The sequence below is a fragment of the Corvus cornix genome, chromosome 9 (assembly GCF_000738735.6).
Source record: "Corvus cornix cornix isolate S_Up_H32 chromosome 9, ASM73873v5, whole genome shotgun sequence".
NCBI lineage: Eukaryota > Metazoa > Chordata > Aves > Passeriformes > Corvidae > Corvus > Corvus cornix.
The window spans coordinates 7,944,500-7,967,263 of record NC_046339.1 but is presented as its reverse complement, the minus strand read 5'-3'; positions in this window follow the sequence as shown (position 1 = coordinate 7,967,263).

Genomic DNA, 22,764 nt, shown 5'->3' with positions numbered 1-22,764 from the left:
GGCTGTGCCTGAAGCTGTATGGCATGGGGAAACTTTGGAAAAGCTTGCTGCCATCTCTTCTAGATACCTCCAGTGACAGCCAGAAGGAAAGCAGAGAATACAGAAATGTGAGATATTCCTGCTTGAAGGTTTAGCTTTTGTAGCAAAAGGAGTTCTGTGAGTGAGAAAAAATAATGCTGTCCTGGCCAGTGGCTTTCTGCCCTCACTCCCTCTTTCTTCTCCTCTCACCCCCACATTATTCATGACATTTATTTCTTTTTCTTCTTGGAGTTATGATTCTAGAAAATGCCTGGAGATCAGCCTGTGCACAGAGGGAGTACACAGCTCCCATTCCTCCCATCACAGCTTGCTGCTGCTGGGATCCCCACAGCTCTGCGGCACTCCCCCACCAAAAGCAGCACAGAGCAGGGCTCCTTAGTGAGGGTAGCAGAGCCCAAGCCCTGGCCAGGCAGCCCCCCTGAGGCTTCACACAACGTGTCTGCTGTCCTGACTGTGGTTTGTTTATGGGCTTGTATATAAAGAGTGCCAGATTCTCAGCCAAGTCCCATTTATCTCTGGGTAAACTCCACCTATGCCATTTATTTCAGTCCTGATTTACACACATCAAACAAAATACCTGCAAATCTTTTCCCTTCTCAACTTCCCCAAAACGTCTCGCCTGGCACATTTAAACCAAGACAGTCTGCAAGAGTTGTAAAATGAGTGTGAAATTTTAACTCGGGTCAACATAAAGTGCCCACCTTACAGTCTCTGGAGGGAATGGTATTATACCTTATTAACCTGTTTAAAATGCTGCCTGGAAACTGCTTGCTATTGCACGGGTGGTGGCACTGCTTTTTCTACTTAATAAATGGAGTCCTTGAGTTTTCCAAGTGCACACGAGAGAGAAACTCTTCTGTTCTATAAACAACTGTGTGTCCAGTTTCCATGCACGGATACCCAATTTGTGCATGCAACTGTAGTTATTGTGCATTCAAATGGGGCACACCACTAGTCACGGGCCTGGGCTTCTTGCCAGTGTAAAAGTCAGCCCTTCTGTATGTAGAAAGAGAAAGCAGTATCCAATAGAAACAGTGCTCTGCATGCACTCACAGCTCTTATTCAAGGCTCTCAGAACAATGTCTAACTGTTAATCTTCCCAACACTGCCGTGAGGCAGGGAATATTTTATCTACATTTTACAGTCAGAGGAAACTGAGGTTAAGTGACTTGCCCAAGGTCAAAAGACAGATTTAATGACAGGCTCAGGATCTAGCCATGAGAATATGCTGCCCTGACACTGCCTGCTACACCTTGGAGTGGGTGAGGAGTAAATGTGTCCTTCCCGCAGCATCCGAGCACTGTCGTTTGCTAAAGGTCTAATCCAAGGAAGCGCAAACAAAAATCTGCAGTGGTGCCAAGATTAGGGAAATATCTCCTCTGTGGTTGGGCTCTTTTTGTGTTGTAAATGCAGAGGCTGAAATTTCCAGAGATGTGGATGCCCAATTTCCGCTAACATTAATAAGCTGATGTGTCCAAATCCTGTAGGCAGCTTTGAAAGCCTGTTTGTGCTTTCCCTCTTCCTACTATTCAAGCATAGAGTAAGGTCAGGGCTTTCCCATACCCTCTCCCTTCTCTGCCGGTGGAAAAATTCTGGCCATACCTTCACTTACTCTGCAGTGAATGGATAATGTCACTGGGGATTGATTGATCTAATACCCACAAAAGGCCAGAGGAGAGATTCCCTTGGTTGCCACAGATACTGGATCAGGACCTTATCTTTTTATGGCACTCATATCACTCTCACTATTTTAATATCTGAACATCTTGTGGTTTATAATATATTCCACTTCCTAACTCACCCATGAGATACAGAGGTAGCATTAATCACTTAATCCCATTTTACAGATGATGAAATGAGGCACATCAGACTCCATACTCATTTCAGTCTGAACTACTCTGAGACACTCTTGGCATAGGCAAGAGGATGAGATAAGCACCTGCAGCCAGAGATTTAGACACTGTCTTAGGAGGGGATACTACAGCAAGAATGAACAGCCCTTTGGAAAGTGCCTTTTTTTACATTGACTGCAAAGGGAGCCCGGATGATGAGGTAGTTAAAATCCCTCCCTTCGAGACAGATACTGCTGGGTCAGGCGAATCCCTTCCTAAATGACTTGCCCAATGCCATGGAGAAATGTTGTGGCAAAGGAAGACATTAAGTCCCAGACACAATCACAAGGCTGTTTTCCTTGGACTGAGCTTTGATTTCAGGTAAAAGATTTTTTTTCTTAAGGCAGGAAAAAATACTAATAAGTTTAAAACTATTAGCTTTGCTTGGATTAGTCACTGGGAATCTCAGCAGCCGGGCTCTTGAGCTCTGGCCTCTTTGACTTTCGTATGTTTAGATGTTCAGGCCCTAATGAGTTGATCTCGTTGATCTTTAGGTACCTATTCATATGCAAATCCTGGCATTCTACTTTTGCTAAATAGTCTTTGTATTAACACATGAAATAAATTTTTTAAAAAAGAAAGTCAGGCTGTGGTAAATCCTCATACTTAGGTTTGTTTGCATTTGGATAAATGATCATGGTCCCTCTTTATATGATCTTGCTGTACCCCTGTTAGGAAAAGGAGGGGGAGGGTTGGGTGGGTATTGAGAAATCCAACTTTTAATCTCTTCCACATCATTGTAAATGTTTTATCAAAGAAATGAATTGTCCAAGAACTGAGAGATAAAGATGCAAAAATATGCTAATTCCTCAATTTCCTCTTTGGCCAGATTTTTAAAATTACCACAGAAGGGTCCTCATTCTAGTGTCCTAGGTGGTTTTTCTACTAAAAAGACCAAATCTGTCTTCTAAGGCTCCAAAAACCATGGCCTGCCAGAGGGAGGACGCCTTTTCACAGCAGATTTTGCAGGTTCACGGTGCATGTGCATGTGAGAGACCTGTACATCACTGTGCCATGCCAGCACACACTCAAGAGATTTTGAGCATGAATCCTGACCCCAATAGTGAATGAAAAGCACTCAATGACTTCAAAGGGTCCGGGATTTCACCCATCATTTTTCAGACTCTGAAGCTTGCAATCATTAATGGTTTGTTCTAAAAGTGGTGGCTGCAGAGCAGTAAAGTCATATGGGAATTTCATTCAACTCTGTGACAAACTTCTACTATCTCTGTTTAAATGCTGTGTATGGTACAGTTATGTATATAATGCCTACAGTACAGTTATTTATATATTTTTAACAAGATTAGTCACAGAGAGTAATCTGAAACACAAGAAAACTCTTGAAGGGCCTTGAAACCTACCCTGGGCACTACATATACACTTGTATGTATTTATGGATGTGTGTAGGCACTTAAAACTTCCAAAAAAATCTCAGCCTTCATTTGAACAACTTGCTTGGAGTTGTAGCTGAGTTTCATTTGCTGAAGAAAGGCTGTTTAGGAGCAAATGCAGGTTGCAACAAAATGTTAGGAACAAACTGTCCAGGATCTTCTTTCACAACAATCCCACGCGCTTACAAATCTCCCTTTAAGAATAAAGTGGTAGTGCAAACACCTAATTAAAAAAACGGCTTGTATTCAGAGTTACTAATTAAAAATCCTCATGTTCCCCCGACTTTTTCCCCCCTCTGTGGAAATCTGCAAGTTATTTAATTGAAGTCCCATTTTGTCGGTGCAGATGCACGAAGTGTCTGAATCATCAAACAGATTTAGGGTGTTTTGATTGTTGTGTGTGCCTCATTGCTATTCCCAGAATGTCGAGCTGAGCTTATGCTGATCGGCAGGACTTAGAAGCATGAAACAGTAAAAGAGTCCTTTCTTCTCATCCCAGCCCCATCCCCCTTGCCCCCCTGGATTTACATTGAAACTTTGCCAATCTCAGATCGCACTCTGTCTGCTGCCTCTGCATTAAAATGGAGCTGCCTGCCTGTTTTTTTGGCCCCACACTCCATCTTCAGATTCCCCTTGGCTGCCCTAAGACGCCCCTCATGTTGCTTCAGAGAAACTTCTTTAAGAAGGCAATTTCATTTTCTCTCTATTTTTTCCTTCTTCTTCTTCTTCTTTTTTTTTTTTTTTTTAATAAAAATCCTTCTCTGTTTTTACATTTGTGTGCTGTGTGAAAAGAAAGGAGACAGAGGAGGAGAGAGAAGCCTGTTTTCGTCTAGAGGTGAAAACAGCCTGGTGAGCAGCAGGTGCAAAGCCCCAAAGCAGCTGCTTTCTGCTCTCAAGTTGAAGCGCCTTGGTCCCCCACCCTCCACGCCAAGAGCACTTCATATAATCCTCTCATGCAATTCACACTGTAATTGCAGATATCCAGACTGCTAGGGCTCATTTTATTATTATTTTTACTGATAACAAGATCTGCAAACAGGGGACCGGTTGCAGTAATTAGTTGTGTGTCGCTAGGCAGCTTCTGCAGAAGCAACTTGGATTCTTTTCCTTTCTTTTTCATTCTTTTTAGGGAGGGGAGGGCACGACTGCTTTGCCCCCTCCTAGCTCTCCTCTTTTTACCCCCTTGAAGGCCACTCAAAGTAGCACATGGAGAACTTTCCTGCTGGCTCTGTTAGGTCCCTTTATTATCTCGCCTGCCTCTTTCACTCCTTGAGTCGCAGGCTGTTGGATGGGTGCTAGCAATGAAGATTATTGTCTTGAGGACCAGCTTGTTTTCTCAAGGCTCTGCTTGTTACATTGCTAATTATGGGTCTATGGGATCCTTTTCTGATATTTGACTAAGTGGCATGGATTGCTGTGTAATCATTTCCCACTGGGGAGGGGGATCTTTTTTATTATTATTATTATATACCTCTGGACAACTTTTCAGTTGTTTTTATTTAGGTAATTGCTCTTCCCTGTAATCCAGGAATTCTTATTTTTTTAATCATATTATGGATTTCACCAAACACTAGTTAACATGTTAATTACTGGTAAATACACACTTCTTTTTCCTTCTGTTCAGAGTGAATACAGATCCTATGAATGTGTTGTTTGTCATCTGTACCCCTTATGTGTTATCTCTGTCTAATAGGACACTCTTGTTTACAGAATGAAAAGACTGAACATGGACATTTGGCTCCAAACTTTTGTTTTAGATTAGGGCTTAATGAGTTTATGCCTTTTTTTTTTTTTTTTCTGTTTTATTTTTCAAGCCAAAACATAAAGGAATAAAAATCAGTTTGATGACATAATTATTTTTAATAACCTGAACAGATTTTGCAGTGCTGAGACACCATACAAAAGCCGGGAAAATGGGATCCTTTATTTAGTTGCAGAAAGCTTGATCCAGCTGCCATGAAGTCAAGGCAAATTTTCCACTTAGTCAGAGAAACTCAAATCAGTGTGGAAGACCAGACAAGTTTCTTCCAGTGTGTCCTGGTAACACACCAGGGTCCAAATGGACAAGTGTGGTTCAGACAGAGGGGAGTGGAGTGGGGAGGAGATTCTGGTAGTATTCAGTTATTGGAAATGTTTTCAGTTTGCCTTAAAATGGTTTATTTTCCTGGCTTGTGCCAACCGTGATTTTTGCAAAGCTGTAAGTTACTGAGATCTTTCTTTTATGCTGCAGTCCCATGTTTTGATAAAGAAAACTATTGCTAAACTGACCATTGTAAAAAAAAAAAACCAAAAAACTTGAAAGACTCAAAAGCTCCAATAATCCCTCTGGATGAGTGCTGCTGGGAAAATGGTGCTTGGCTAGTGACTTTAAGAAACCTCAAGTCAGATTGACACAGAACTGGAAAAGTAAAAAAATACTTTATTTTGGGTACTGGATAAGGGAATTCAGACTGAGATGTAAATGAGAACAGTCTAAGGCTGATTTAACCCGTGCCATTCTATCTAAGATGTCAAAGACTCTTTCTGGCAATGAGGAACACCCCAAAACATTGGTGCCCTCTGGGGACAACTCTTCTCATGGGCCTTGACTCATATGTCAGGATGTTGAGTTTCACACTTTTTTATGGCTTTTTCAATCACTCCAAAACTTGTGTGGCAAAAACTTTCAGCTGAGATATGCAGGCCAGCTGAGTGTTGTCAGAATCCAATGACACCACGACAATAATCCAGCCAAAACACACTGTGCTGGTGCAAACCCTCCTTATTTATTACATTGTTTTATAAAGAGATACTTGCCTGAAGAAACATAACAACTCTGAGCTCTGCAGCCTCTGGTATGTTTGCCTACAAAGTTGCATGGCTTAGACCCATTTGTTTTTAAAAATGGCTTGGTAGCCTCTTCTCAAATTTCAACCCAAAGAGCTGCTGGACTTGGAGCAAAGTAAACACAGTCCAATACTAATTCTCAGCAGTCAGTCCAAAAGTGCTTTTCCCTGGGGGGGCCAACAGGGATGTCCACAAGCTTTCAAAATAAACATAATTCAAGGTGACACTGGCACACCAGGACTTGCATTAAGGATATGTCAGAAGTAGTAAATTGCAGGCTGGCAGAGTGGGAAAGAGCAGGTCAAGTGATATTGTGAAAAAAATCTGTGTTGGTTCCTGTGAAACTTTCAAGCAGTTCAGTCGGTTCAGTGTAAATGCTGTTAGTTGTACACCTACGCTGAATTTAATCTACAGTGTCAAAACAGTTTGCATTCTTTGCCATTAGAAATGTGAACTTCTTAGAGACACTCCTGAAGATGAGATTTATTAGGCTAAAAAGTGACAACTCCTGGCTATTTCCTGGAGAAATGTATTATTCCATCTCAACTAAAATTAAAACAGGTCAAGTAAACAACTCTGAAAGCTGGAAAACTCAATTTCTTGCCCATCCAATTATGCCTAGCTAGACCAGCCCGTACAATTTTCCATTATGACTGTTATGAACTGTGTGTGGTCCCCTGACTGTACCATACGAGCTGGAGCACCGGAGCACAATAAGGCATGTTAGGGGCTGTCAGCGTGTTTTAGGATCTCCTAATTCTTGTTCACTGTAATCACATTGCTGTGTACAATATAGCATTTGAGATGACCCTTTGAACAAAATTTCTTATTTACATCTACAGACTTTGGAAAAGTTCCGTTTGAGAGATAAAGAAAGTTAATTTTTTTTTTTTTTCATTAGATGCAATCAAAACTTTGGGTGCTAATATAGGAACTTTCTCCTTGGTCCTAGATTGCGGCCTTAACTGTGCTTAAACATTTTCATCCATGTTTATTTATGTATGGATTTTTCTTTTTTTTTTATACTGGCCTGCTTTGCCCCGTGATCCCCTATCCTGCATTCTGGTTGCTTTGCTGTAATTAATTTGTTTACTCTTTCAGTGCTGCTTGAGTAGAACACTGTAAAATCTTCTTAAGCACCAAAGTACCTCCAGCTCTTAAAGAAGAATCTATTTTTTATTTAAATCAAAGCAATACAATCCAACCAGCTTCTCATTCTCTTGCTCCTCCCAATGCACATATACTTTCCAGCAGTTACGAAACTGTAGAACCATCCTACAGAAAACAGCTCATATTTTCATCTCGGCACTTACCAGCTTTTTTAATAGTGCAGATGGGCTGCAAGAATAATCCTTCCACAGCAAATCAGGAAGTTATGGCACCAGCTTGGGAAAACAGTGACAGGAAGCAGCAGCACAAGCAGGATTTTCCAAAAGTGAGAAGTCCCTCGTCACCTGCAGGAGTATGGAAGATATTTCAGAAAGGCCAGCAAAAAAGGAGGAGTAAATGTCTCATTTGGCACAGTCACAACTTGGTGCCAAGGGTCTGTGAAGGGTAGTGTGCTCAGGCTGGGAGCAGGGTGGGATGTTCTAACTACTGGGAGATGTCTGCAGTGGTGGGAAGGGTGCAGGGGTCCCTGGGCAAGCATGCCTTGTCTCATTTTGGGACACCACTGCATAGAAGGACAGGGCTTCATATGGAGAGGCTGGACTCAGCCAAGGTGGCGTGAGTCCTGCAAAGCAGGAATGGCATCCATAATCACGTTAATTACAGTCATTGAAATATCATGAGGGAATAAGAAAGACTCTGTATTCCAATGTGTGTTGGAATCAGCCCTTTCCCTGCAGGTTAAAAGCACTATAGTGTGGACTGCATGAGGGAGGAGCTGCTCGCTTGTCCCCTCCTTTAACTCCTTGAGGTGTCAGAGTCAGTTACCCTAAGAGATCTCCTCACATGCCACTTGTGCTTTAAGTGTCTCCTCCATAACTGGTCCTTTGTCCCCGTATCACCCACTCATTAAGTATCAAATGGCCAACCCAGATCCTAGTCAACTCTGGTCTTTGTGATTATTTCAGTCAAAAATACCTTTGGGCTTTGCCTCTCACTTAGGAGGATAAATCTACAACAATTGTCCCACCAAACAACTCAAAAGGGTGGGCAATAACTCGCTCACCAGGATGCTGACCCCACCCTCAACTTCCTGCTGTGGGAAGAGTTCTGGTGTCCCCAACCTGCCTGCATCTCTCTGCTGGCATTGCTATGGCATCAGGGAAACCGGTGCTTGCATAAGTCCTGCTCCGTGCCCAGAGCTCTGGGACTCTGTAATAATGCTACAAGATGTAACTTAAATAAGAGCAGTATGTGGGCAGGCAGACACCACCCAGTGATTTGCATGTGCAAATACTTGTACCAAATTTAAAGGCTGCTTGTGAAACTAAGGCTGTAAGTATAGCTGAGGCTTGAAAGCAGTAAAAACCACCATTAAAGCAGTCCATTAAAGCACAATTACACACAACAATAACACACCTAACTGCTGTGGGCCCAATACAGCCATTCCCAAACTAGTCTGAAAGATTTCATATGGCAGGTTTCACATTTTGTGCAACTGTGCTCTACTGGTTTTATCTCTGTATGTATTAGAGCAGCACTGGAAAAACCCAGGTAAAGCTGGGGCCACATCCTGGTAGTCAACATAAAAAGTCATAGGAAGAGATAGTTATCTTAATTTCAGCAAATTTAAATAGACACAGGAGGGGAAAAAAGTGGGAAACAAAAATGGGTTAAGGCACTTGCCAGAGGTTATAAATTAGGTCAATACCCAGGGCTTTAGAGCACTGGTCCAGTGACACATCCACTGCACAGCCCTGCCTCACGCTGACCCAAACACTGAGAGTTTGGTTTCCTCCCGTCTGCACAACACTTAAGACACCTACTAATTTTCTACTCTCACCAGCAATGAGGACAAAGGGCAGATGACTGGATTTTGTTCCTCTGTGGCTGCCAGCTTTTCAAAGCCCTTCCACAAGCTTGAATAACATGTGTTGCATCTGGAGTTCTGAGGGCCATATTTTAAAGGGCTCACCACCCGGCAGCTCCTCCGGGAACACTGCCGGGAAGCAACCACCAGCCAGATGTTCAAAATAGCTCAGTACCAACTTGCTGAGACCTTTGGCCATTTACCATGGGGTCTGAGAGAGAACAGAACAATTTTGAAAGTCTGCAAAATGTAGTGTGCTGGGTATTTTTAAAATAAATGTTCTTCAAGATCTAGTATTTGTAAGCCAAATATTTAATGAGCCTTGGTAGCTCAGCTTTGGGCAATCTGGTTATAAAGCTCACCTATCTATGGAAAAAGGAACTGTTTTGCTTTACGAATGGAAGTGCACAAATTCTATGCCATGATTAAAGGGCTTTTTAAAAAATTGCAAATAGTAACAATTTTTGGAGACAAGCAAAAGGCCTACTCCATTCCCCCCCAGTTTTGTAATGGGATCCTGTTTTCCTTAGAATCATAGAAATTATTAAGTGGGAAAAAGATCTTTAAGATCATTAAGTCCAACCATTACCCAGCACTGCCGAGTCCTCCTCTAAACCACATCCCTAAGCACTTCCTCTACACATCTGCTAAATACCTCCAGGGATGGTGACTCCACCACTTCCCTGGGCAGTGCTTGACAACTCTTTCAGTGAATAAATGTTTCCTAATATCTAATCTAGACCTTCTCTGGTGCAACTTGAAGCTATTTCTTCTTGTCTTATCTCTTGTTCCCTAGAGAAGACGCTAATCCTCACCTGGCTACAACCTCCTTTCAGGGAGTTGTAGAGAGTGAGAAGGTCCCTCCTGAGTCTTATTTTCTCCAGGCTAAACACCCCCAGCTCCCTCAGCTGCTCCTCACAGGACTTGTGCTCCAGATCCTTCCCCAGCTCTGTTTCCCTTCTCTGGACTTGCTCCAGCCTGTAAATGTTTTTCTTGTAGTGAGGAGCCCAGGACTGGACACAGGGCCTGTGAGGTGTGGCCTCACCGGTGCCCAGCACAGGGGACGGTCACTACCCTGGTCCTGATGGCCACACTACAATGGCCCAGGTGCCATTGGCTTTCTTGGCCACTTGGGCACACACTGGCTGATTCTTACCCATAAACACCAACCCTATCATCACCATCATTAAGCTCTAGACAGTTAAACCACTCCCTAATACACAGAGCTACTCACGGCCTCTCCTTCCTCGCTTGTCCCTTCTGAAGAGGTTACAGCCATCCACTGCAGCCCTCCAGTTGTGGCAAGGATGGCAAGGATGTCATAGTCTTCCTGCTGCACCATGGCTTCCAGGTCCTCCTGTTTGTGACCCATGCTGCCTGCACTGGTGTCTCTCAAATATTTGTGTGCCTCCCCATACCTTATCTGCTGAGAGCCTGGGGACCTACACCCATCTCATGTATCAAACAGAAGGGTGGCTCCCAGTGTTAGCAGTGCCCACACTCACTTCCCCCATGTCAAAGCCAAACTCTTTAGCTTTTAAGTGCTTTTATTCATTTTTATAAGCCAAGAGTGACATGTTCACCAGAGTTCATCACAGCTCTATTTCTCCCCAGCCCCCCCCATTTAATTTTAAGAAGGGGCCAGCCCCAATATTTGAAACTCCTGCTCCATTTCTTTCCATTCTCTTTTTCTTCCTTCCTTCCTTCCCCCTCGCCCCCTCCCTCCATCTCCTACTCTGTCCCCTTCAGAAGCCCCCAGGATGACACCGCTCATTGATGCTTCTCCTTCATTAGCATTTCAGCAACTTGGCTCAGTAGTTTCAGAGACAATCCGTCATGAGAAAACTGAGGAATGTGCCCCATTTGCATGATTCTGTGCCAGAATGCAACTTTTTCTCAGCTGTTCATTGTGAAATTTCCCCTTGAGCCTTCAACTTTCCCATGAAGTCCCAGAAATCATATTATAGAATTCCAGACCAGCTGCAATGCTCCAAAGATTAGTTTTATGGACATTTTAACCAATCTCACAGCTCGACAAAGAGAATCACATACATAAGAAACATGGTTTTACTTTCTGTTGTTACGAAAGGCAATGTGCCTACTTGAATAAAGTCCTTTGAAACTACAAGAAGGAATTTATGCCCCATGATGAGAATGATCCAATAACTGTTGTGAATCCTTAGGCATATTTTTAACTTCCACTTGTACTGCCTTAATTATTTTATTCCTCTTACAATTAAATGTTTGTAATCCATTTTGAGAGTCTTTCTGAAATGAATGGATATGCAAACAACTTGATTGAAATGCTCAGTGCATATGACTAAAAGTTACTGGCTCTCACACATCAGCAGAACAAATCAAGCTTTTCGTTAGTTGGTTTTAGAAATCAAAAAGTGGATTATAAAAAAAGACAGGCAGATAAAACCTGCTTCTAATTACTTTCTAGAGGGCACCTGAGTTTGTAGAAATAGAAGAGTTTATTATATGAAAAGTAAGCAAGGAACTGAAAATTGGTGTGAAGCAATCAAACTACTTTGTCAATTAAAATGTATCCCATTAGGAAAATTAGGCACCTGTTCCACAAAAGTTAGACAATGGAGCATGGGAGGAGAACACTGCATTTTAACAATCTGGTTGCTAATTAAATTCTTTACTTTTTCCTATGTATGCCAATAACTATCATTTTTCCCATGTCATTTTTAACCTACTGAAACAGAACTCATTTTTAATTATTCTGCCTCTTAAAACCAGCAGATCTCTTCAATGCTTTCAGAGCCAGAGCATATAAAATACAAGCATTTAGATAAATATTTTAAATACTGTCTGGAGACTTTTTAATACAGATTTTTGTTGTCCCCCCCCTCCCCCTGTCAGTGGGGTTGGCTGTGTGAAAACCATCTTTGCTGACTCAGGTAAATATATGAAACAAACACAGGGACACACTCACACTATGGTGAGTGTATACTTATATATCTCCTTGCATTGTGTGTGTATATATATATATATATATATATAGTGCAAAAATCCTATGGAATTAAAGCTTGCCAAGATTAGGACTTCTTAAACAGATAAATTAGGGTTCTTCCGATGTGAAAGATAGGGTTGGTTTTTTTTTTGGTGAGAAGCTCACACGGTGATTAGAGTGAGGTTGTGGAAGATTTCATTAATTATAGGTGACTGGTTTTCCTCTCAGAGGACAGCTCAGGTCCCCCAGCTCCCCCTTGGCAGCTCATCTTAAATTGTTGTCTAACCTTTCTCTTAATTCAGCTCATCTTGAGCTGATGGGAACTGCTTTCATTCCACCTCTTGTGGAGGTAATGAAACAATCTTCTTATTCACTTGGTTCCTCTGAGCCAGTGACACACAACAAAAAACCCAGGGCCCTGATTAATGGCCGCTAATTAGCAATGTTAATGACCAGGTGTCCAAGAGCATGGCCAGCTTCTCTCAGCATGGAGTGATCCCTCAATGAGGGCCCTGCAAATCCAGCCCCAGTGACCCTTCCCCTCAGCTGCCAGTAATGAAGCTGAGCTCTCTCATTACACCCAGGAGAGGCTCAGGGGGAGGCCCAGGCCTTGAGAGCCAAACCCTTTCCTTCGGCTCTAGTGGGCCTTCCATTAATTAAGGTCAGCATTTTTGCTCTCCATCCCCCCCAACCTCAGCCTTTTCCCCCTTAAAAAAAACCAACAAAACAACACCAAAAATCCCCCAACCCTCAAAGGTAAAAGATTTGGATGAAGGAAGGCTTAGTTTTTTCAGCTTTCTCTGCTTTCCCAATGAAAAAGGTGCTTTTTCCCAGAGTGTTCAGGCTGCTTGCAGCCCCTCTTTCCCCTCGTGTTTTGAGGCCTCTGGATCCAGCTATGGACTGAGGGAAATCTTCACTGGATGCAGTTGCTCTCTGCCAAGCCTTCCCTTCCACCTCACAGTGAATAAGTACTTGTAAGAGCTCGAAGATGGAGAGATATTTGCGCTGGCAAAGCAAAAAAAACCATGTATATCAGCTAAAAACCCAAATGCACATCTCCACAGCTCAGGCTGGCCACACAGAAATGTATTCATATATTATTTCTCATCAACACTTTTGTTATGCTTATTATTCTTAATTTTAGACACATAAAAAGTGAGTTTCAACATAAACAGCAAGTAAAATATGCTCCTTTGGCTGCAGTTTGTAACTCCTTTCCTGCAGCAGCTCGAAGTGGAGGTGCTGTCTGCTCTCTGCCTGTGGGCTTGGGACAGCAGAAAGGGGAATTCTCCCTGTCCAGCTGTGGCCCCAGCCTGGGCTGCCAGCTGCTGCCTGAGCCTCTGATCATCATGACACAGCCCCTGTCTGTCAGGACAGGCTGGGGGCGATGGCAAGAGTTTTTAAGTTGTATAAATTGATCTTGATTTTGGCGGGAGGGAGCCTTTACAGGATGGGAGATGTTTTATCAGTGTGCATGCAGCACATGGCTACAAAAGAAGAGCCAAATGTTTAAAGAAATACAGAACTGCTTCATTTTTGCTTTTGCTTTCATTTTGCTTAGCAAATGTAGTGATATATGAGCAAGGAAATACTTGTAGTGCACCTGCCTGCAGCCTGTGTGGTAAGGCTGAGCACTTCTGGAGTTTCCAGAAACTTCAGAATTTGACTTTATTAGCTTAAACTTTGACAGTGCAAATGTTTTCTTTCAGCTGGAAGAATATTACTACAAGTTTCTAATTTTTTCCAGTTGTGCACTGTGAAACGAAGGCACAAAATTAACATGCACTGAAAGGGAGTAGTTAAGGGAGCTGATGGGACGATAGGAAGCTTTTTACTCTAGGTCACATCTTGAGCTGGAAGTGACAGAAAGTTAATACTGCAAGAATGCCATTTGGTGGCTGTTCTAAGATAAGGGGGAGCCAAGCTCAAGCCTTAATGTGTTAATGCCTTCACAAGTGCATTAACAGTAGTTGGGGACGTAGCTGGACACCATACTGCACCAATTGTTTTCCTATAAATCCTTAAGGGGGTGATTTCCATCTAACTGTGTAATACTGTCTCCTTCCAAATGACAATTATTCTCTGCTCTCTTGACCATCTGGGAATTACAGCAGTGACTAACATGGCAAATTAATATCAGGGTGATAATGCATTTGGATTTCTCCAGTACAATTTAATGAGTTACAGAAAAGAAAAGGTGCTGCCTTTTGACATGGCTGGATGCTCAGGCACAGGAGGTGACACTCCAGTGACAAGGCTACACTCCAGCTTCTATGCATAAATAAATTATTAAACTTTTCATTCTTGCCTCGAGACAGTTTTACTGGCACCCAATTTGACTAGAGAAAAATCTTGCAAGATACTCTGGTTCATTCCCTGTCGATTAGTTGCTCTCCATGGATCCTTGGACTTTCTAAGCAGATGCAGCCTTGAAATTGTGCTGCTTTCACCTTGCACACAGCAGGTTATTCAGTAAGGACCTGCTCTGGCTCTGGCTTGCTTCACCTGAAACTGTAATCCTACAGTGGGTCAGCTGTCTTTTAAAAGGTGTTTTTGAACCTGACATGGATTTTGAATGAAGGTTTACATCTATTCCCTATCCAGAAGATTGCATTGACTGTCATTATAGATATGAAAGGTTCAGTTGCCTGCTCTCCCAGAGACCTCCTCAGAGATTTTGGGTAAGTTACTTATGGCCAATGAAGGTTGCTACTGAAAAGATGATATAATGATGGTGAGTGCATCAAAAATAAAAATGAATTTAAAAAGCTGATTGAAAACAAAACCCACCCAAAACCCAAAACCAAACCAGAATAAAAATTAGCCTGACCCTTAGCTTCCTGTGAAGAGTCATAACACCATTGTCTTTATTTTCTGAATTCAAGACAGACTGAAGCAAGGACTGACCCTTCATGTGCATTTCTGTGGCATCAAAATCCTATGGGAAACCAGTGGCAATTGAGGGCTTTAGCTACATGACATAAAGAAGAACAACTCAGTTTTCAAAATATTGTTCACTCCTTGTAACATCATTTCTAGCACCATGCTGTTCACACAGCCATGAAGAGCAAAGCAACTCCTGCAAACTGTAAGAGCTTTTGTAACTCCATCCTACACATCTAATTGATCAGCTATGCCAAAAAGAACAAAAGTCTTTCTATAGCTATAGTTATTCTATTACAGGTTATGCAGATAAGACTACAACTAGAGCCAGACACTTTTTTTTCCAGATAAACCTTTTCCACTGACAAATACACATGATCACAAACTTTTCATGAATGGGCATTGAGTTCATCTCTTTTCTAGCTACAAGTCTGAAAATGTTTTCAATCTAAATTTACTTGCAGTTAATTAGAAAAGTCTAAGAAGCTTCAAACTGTGAAATATGAAATTTTTTTTTCAGTGTTTTAGTTAATCAAAATTTTGCCAAATTTTCACTTCAGGCCTTCACCTCTGTTATTGCATACGCACCCCTGTTATTGAAGAACCAGTTACCTGAACATCTTCACTGGCCTCCCTTCTGCCTCCTGGAAGCTTCTCCTTTCAGGCAGTGGCTGTAATGCCTTTTAAAAATATCATCAAAAGTATTTCCTTCCTTACATTAGAGCATTGCTGAAGCCATTGCTTAAATAAAACAACCAGAACTCTGACTGCTCATTATCTAGTGGTAGTTCATTTATGAAGAAAATAGGGATCAAAAGCAAAGTTTTGCCTAGTTCCAAACTTTGACAGGCATTCGGACACAGCTTCTGTTCTGTGTCCCACAGGGAAGGAAGAAATGAGAAACTCATGAAAGCAGTGACCATCACAGGGACCAAATCCCAATCACTGATGCCAAGGAAGTTCTGAGACTGACTCATGTAACAATGAGCTAGACCCTTTGGAAGATGAGACCTACATGGAGTTGTGAAATCAGCTGACAATAAAGATGCTCATTCTCCTTACACCCATACTGTCCCTGTTATGTGCCATATTCTGTTTAGTAAACTCTTCAACAACAGCAAAAATAAGTCTCCAAAACTACTGAAATCTTGGCACTGGCAATATTTTGCTTTTATTCCATCTTGGTTTATGCCTGCTATAAAGTCCCAGTAAGGATAAATCTGAGGAGTGCACAGCAAGCATAGAGTTTGGGATAAATGTTTTGATTGCTGAGTTAAATTCTTGGTTTATCTGACAATTGACTTTGCAACTACACTTTTTCAGGATTTTATGGATGATTTTCCAGTTGCTTTTTCTAATCACTTTCCATTACAATCTTTTGCCTGTTTTCCCCATTGAAAAATGGACGTGGAATTACTTTTTCAATAAGACAAGGTGGAAATTCATTTGGTAATGTTTGCAAAGCAGTTTGCAATGATTGGTTTGTAGCTGTGCTAAATACAATGTACTATTAATAAAGTAATTAAAGAAAAATAAATAAGGAAGGAATTATGTGGATTCTGATAAAAGGCAACTAGTAACAAGGGAAGAATTTTGCCCATTATTGGAGCACATAGCTCCATAGGCAAATTAAAGCAAAGGCCCTGTCCTCAAAGTTTTGGGCAATCCAGGCTACATAATAGATTTGAGAAGAGCTACTCCAGGCTACTGTGTAATTACAGAAGTATTCACTCTTCTGGCTCCCATTCTCCTTGTCATGTTCTACCTCATTGCCCTTTATGCTAAAGCAAGCCTTTGTTGATGAGGGAACGGAAGCAGTAAGGACAAATAAAGCAATTAGCAGGTAGGGGGAATGCTACCACTGTTTAAGGATAACACACAGCTTGTATTGGGACGTTTATTAAGTAGAAGTCTAGAGCCTGCAGGCCAGAAAGAAAACACAGGTAATCCAGAAAAAAATCCAAAATTTTAAAAAGACCCTTTCTCTTATGTATGTAGTATTCAAGAAATCTTGGCAGGAAATAAACATTTTCAAATAGTCTATACAAAACACCCATGATGATTTTACTTAATATATTTTTAGTGGCTTTCTAATTCTAATTTCTAATTTCAGCTTTCTAATTTTACTTTTTTAAATACCAGAATCTCATCACAAGAGCGCTCTTCTCTCCTGTTTCATGTGTGCATTGGCAGTAAGCAAACACCAATTTTTGAAGGGCTAAAATCTCATTTAAAGTTGCTGCAGAGCCAGCCAGGAGAGGGAGCCAAGACCTCGAACAAACCTTTCTTCCTGGCTCTGTGACACCCTGGGAAGGAAGCTGAGCCATTTTGGCCAGGGCTCCTCTGTGCTCACAGGGCTTGTATGAATGCATTGCATGAGGAGGGGACAAAAGTGACTGGGAAAAAAAATTACACATGGAGTCCCCAGGCGTCAAAGGTTGGATGACTCATGGTATAAGGGAAAGAAGAAAGCAGAAGGATAAATGAGGACCAGTGGAAATGAGCAGTACTGTAGTTCCTCAGTCATCAGGAGACCAGGACTGGAGATTGTTACAGTCCATGGACTCTGGTTCTCTTCATAACTCATTATCAGTTGAATTTGAGATAGGTATGAAGAAAATAATAGATTTTCTGCTGAGTGTGGTGGACTGAAATCATGGATGGTCTAAACTCAGATCAGAACTGCAACCCCAGGCACTGCAATGCGCTGAAGTGCTGCTGCTCCTCCAGTGCTTGGGTGGAGTTTGGGTTCTGATCTCCAGAAATAAATCTACATTACCCTTTATCTCCATAATACACCAGTCCAAGGTGGAAGGCCATTGCATGGGAAAAAAAAAAAAAAGAAAACAGAGAACATGTAGAACATGAGAGGACAAAATAACCATGTTTTTAACTTTTAAGAGAAGAAATATTAGAAATTAGGAGGATCATTTCATTCAGGGCAATTTTTCATATTTTTCCAGCTGAAAAACTAGAAGAAAGGAGAAGATTCTGAGCCCAATTTAATTTAATCTCGTTTTTTTCCATTTCCAAGTTTTCAGTATTTATAAATATAATTTCCCTTCATTTTCTTCCAGTAAAATAAAAGACATTGAGACCAGTCTGTAATGGAGAAAGCAATCATTAGAAAAATTTAAAAATTCTTTTTTGCTAACTAAACTGAAAACTGTATTTCAAACTAAAACAAAAATGGCTTCATTTTGACTCCTTTGTCCTCAAACTTTACTCTGAAATGATAAAATGTTGAAGTGTACACTTCTGGCGTTTTTTTCTAAAAATCTTTAGGAATTTCATTTTTCTTCAAGCATTTTAAACATTTTTAATTATTGCAATTGCTACAATCATTTATTTGTAGACTCAGATAACAAATTAGTTCCTCAAATTGATTTTTTTACTATATGGTTTTGATTTCTTTTTGCTCATAGTGCAGATACCAACTTCTCAGAAGTGCATCCAAAATAAATCAATCATGAATAGTGACAAACTGAATTGAAAACAAAGAGAATTTTTTGTTATTTTTTAACTAATCTTACAGATCAAAGTATTTGGATCGGAGACAAACACATTATACTTTATTTCCTGAACTACTTTCTCTTTCTGGAAGCCTGGCAGTATTTCTTCAGGCACTTCACCCAAGCTTTGAAATGGTGAGGTTATCCAGATCCTCCAACAGGAAGTGAGGGATCAGCTTGGAGATGTTTCTGAACATCAACCCCAAGAATAGAAATCAGTGGAGAAACTTCTCACAACTCTTTTCTGGAAGCTCAGGGGAAACAAGTTAATATCTGTGCCTAAAGTTAGATGCCAGGAGCATTTTTTACTCCTTCTGGTCTCTGCAGAGCAAGATCTTCCTCAAGCAACACTGATACCAATCTGCAGAAGAGAAGACTGAGGCACATGGAGAGGCAACTCTGCATGGAAATGGTTGGCTGGAGACCTGAACCAGATACCTGAAATCCCATTCTGGTGCTCTCTCCTTGAATCACAATGTGCTGGGGTGCAGGGAAATCTGCCTTGCTACGCTTGCTTTGTACATAAACACACAAGTTAATTTCCCAGACTTTAGAACCTGGCCACGTGCTGCAGAACTCTATGGATTATTGTGTTTCCAACAAGTGGGAATAAAAGCTAGAGCTTGCTGTATGAATGACTGCAGACTGTGTCCTGTCAGTGGCTGCGTGGCAGTGGCAGAGACAATATCATGAATCCCCAGAGCTATCCTGTAAATCTTTGTTAAGTCAGGGGGAGTTTCAGGTCTGTTATTAAATGTTCAATTACAATCTGCAAGCAACAACAGAAGCAAATTGATAAAAATAGGGTAGGAGACAATAGATTTCAAGCAAAGGAAACCACTAAAATATGTTTTTGTAGAGAGTCTGGAGTAATATGAATAATGAACAAATTTGTAAAAATCAAAGTCTATTTGCAGATGAATAATAAACAGGGAAAAGGGCAGGACTGGCTGAATGAATTATGCATTATGAATCATTTAACAAGCATCAATATCTATAAAGATAATGGTTCTAATGTAAATAACAAGCTTTAATATTTATGCAGCCTTAATAGTCTGGGGAGTCTGTAATGACAGCTAAGAATTATACCTCCCCTCAGTGTTTTTCAATGGAAAACAGGTTTATCACAGTGTCACAAACCCAACACAGTTTCATGCTAGTTTTGATACACCCTTAACTCCACTTTGGACCCCGTCTGCCCTAATGCTGGAGTCTGGACAGAACCACCACTTCTAATTGACAGCAATGCCATGGCAATAAAATCAGAGCCTTCTGAGCTAGATATCACAGAGCATTCAAACAGTGACAAAGCTGGCTATTTCACTTTCTGCTTTGAGATAAGGATCTCTGTACCAACTTAGTGCAATCTCAGCAGCGAGAGGAGAAATGAAATGAAAAGTGCCCTCCCCTCCCCTCCGTGCACACAGTTCTGTGTGGGAACAGGAGAGGCCCCAGAAAGACCTGTGCAATCACAGCTGGGCTGTTTGTTGCCTGGCCCTGTGCACAGTCACACCTTGTTGCTCCTCTGCCACAAGAAAGGGCCACCCAGCCCAGCAGTCCCAAGGCAAAGGCAGAAAGGTTTCCATAATTCCTGTGTGTCATTCTCACCTCACGGAAGTGCCAATGTGCCAGCATGGGCACGACCCTGCCTGGGCTCCCACGGCTGACAGCAGTGCCAAAAGTCAGGGAGTGACTGGGAAGGGATTGGGTTTCTCTACCCCCTTTTTGTTAAACTGAGGTTACATCACAGGAAAAATTGTTTATTCACAGGAGCAAAAGCAGCTGAATGTAGCACCATGCACCCAGCCCCTGATCATGGCAGCAGAGGGCCCAGTTTTCCCAACCATTCTTTCTCTTTCAGAGCAAGAACACTGATTCCTAAAGAATTTTCCCACAGACCTTGGGGAGACAAGGTTGCCATGTCCATTTTCCTTCTGTGTGGCCATGGATTTCTGCAAAACCTGCTTACTTGGAGGTCTGATCTGGTACTTGGAGGTCTAATCCCCAGCTCTTAATTCAGATGCAAAACTGGCACATACTAAGGGTGACGCTATATTGAATTGCATAGAACCTGCAAAATATGTTGAGGGTTTTTTTAGAAATAACTTGACCTGCAGGATATTAATATAATGGCAACTACCCCTGCAGGATATAAAACTGGCACTGACTCTAAGAACTTCCATTAGTGTTGTAGGTTTCTAGGCCCAGTAATGGTCATTTCATCTGAACATGTGGAAATAAAACCAAACCATAATAGGACTTAAAAAGCATTCAATGCATATTTGTCCATAAACACATCATATAAATAAAAACTCTTTTTAAAAAAAAGTGCCAAATGAATCAATGTGTATTCTATTATGGAATAACAATATCCCTTACCACATGTGTTGCTGAAGCAAATAACTTTAGCTGGTACAATAGTATTTTCCATTTTGTGGTACAGTTTATATTTTGATCTATTGATTAAGGACCTGCCCCTGAGGAAGTTAATGACAAGAGTTCCCCAGGCTTAAAAGAAGGAAAAATGTGTAAATGATTTGGCTGCAAATAAGGAAACAAATGTATTTCTCCTCCCTTTCTCCTAGCGAGAGTGAATGCTGAATACAAAACCAGTTGAAGACAGTGGAAAGATTTGCTCTTTACTTCAGCAGCTGGAAGTAAGTTTTGGATCTGGCCCCTAAGCATGTATGCGTGAGATAAATTTTGGCACTACTGGAAACCCCACCTCATACCTCCCACTGTGAACATGTCATCTTTCTATGTGCTCATGCATGCCAAAGCTTTATCTCTTTTGAAATATTGCCCAGAATCAAGCTATGTTTACTCAAGTAATAGGAGATTCACTTATATGCAATAATTTCTTCAATGGAGAGGCTGTCTTTCCACAGTTGTACTTTGGACTTTGTTCCTAGTTTAGCTTCTGTTTTTCTAACTTGATGTTTTTATCCAGGTTTGACAAGAGGGTTGGATTTTTGTTGGGTTTTTGGTTTTAGTTTTTTTTGAAGTTACACACCTGGAATTAGCTTTTCCTGCCAAGAATTACAGTGCACCTGGAAGTACTAAATCATTTAAATCTGTTTTTTAGTGGTTTTGCACAATGGAATTGCATGTCTTTAAATCTTTCTTACCTTTTGCAAAACTAAATTGCAACTCTAGACAGAACATTTTATGAGTATGTAGATAGTGATATCATGAGATAGTTGTGCCCTACTAGTGTCTGCCTCTTAAGGATCCCAGAGGCAGTTAGCTGAGAACTACATCTCCGGGTTTCTTTCCTCTGCGGTGGCTCTGCTTACCTACATAACATATGGAAATGTGAGCATACACTTACAGCAGATTGTTTGCTATGTTTACACCAGTTCTAACACTAATCCCCATTAATGTTTGATATTGCTCCCAAAGAGTTTAAATAAATGTCAGGCCTCAGATCCATTGCATACGTGTTAGGCATCGTATAAACTTCAGGTAGAAAGATACTGGAACACTGTGGGGTGCCCTTTTTTTTAACATTACTTTTACTGACTGGATTAACCACATCAGTGTATGCAAAGCCCTGCTACTTTCATGATTTCTGTCATCACATTTAAGAGTCCTATTTTCAAGAAAAACATAAGCCAGTTTCCCATCACCTTAAGAGTCCAGTGTCTTGCTTCTGCTCTCAGTTACTTCCATTTATCAAATGTGTGTGTGAGTGCAAAGTGAAAGAACAGCCAGATGCACACAAACATAAAACTTTCTTCCCCTCTGTTAAAGAATATCAGACACAGCCATACTAGTTGCACTTTGCTGCAGAACAATAACCACCAGGGTCATGGCATAGATTGCCCCAGGCTGTGTAGCCCATCCAGCAGCAGCCTGGGTGCCTTAACTTGCAAGAAAATATTTAACTGCTGTGCAGAGAGATGTGCAAGGCAACACCCTGCGGACCACAGAAATGACAAGTGCCAGGCAGATTCCCAGCTCAAACTGCTCCTTTTCCCAATATGAGCTGTATGTGCTTACTGGGACTTTATTTACTTTACAGTAGAGACATCTAGAGACCTTCATTCTTAGCCCACCACGTGGACACTGAAGATGGTCAGGCCTCCTCTGTGCCAGGCATTCCCTTTCTCTCTCACCTTCCTTTCCCAATTTGATTATTTTACATGAGGCTGTTTCTCATGCTGATTTTTTTTTTTAATTACTGTTTCAGAGGCTCAGCTCTGAGGCTGCAAAGCATTCCTATCCACCACCACTACCTCTATCAGACATATTTGGGATGCAACCACTTTGCATTTAG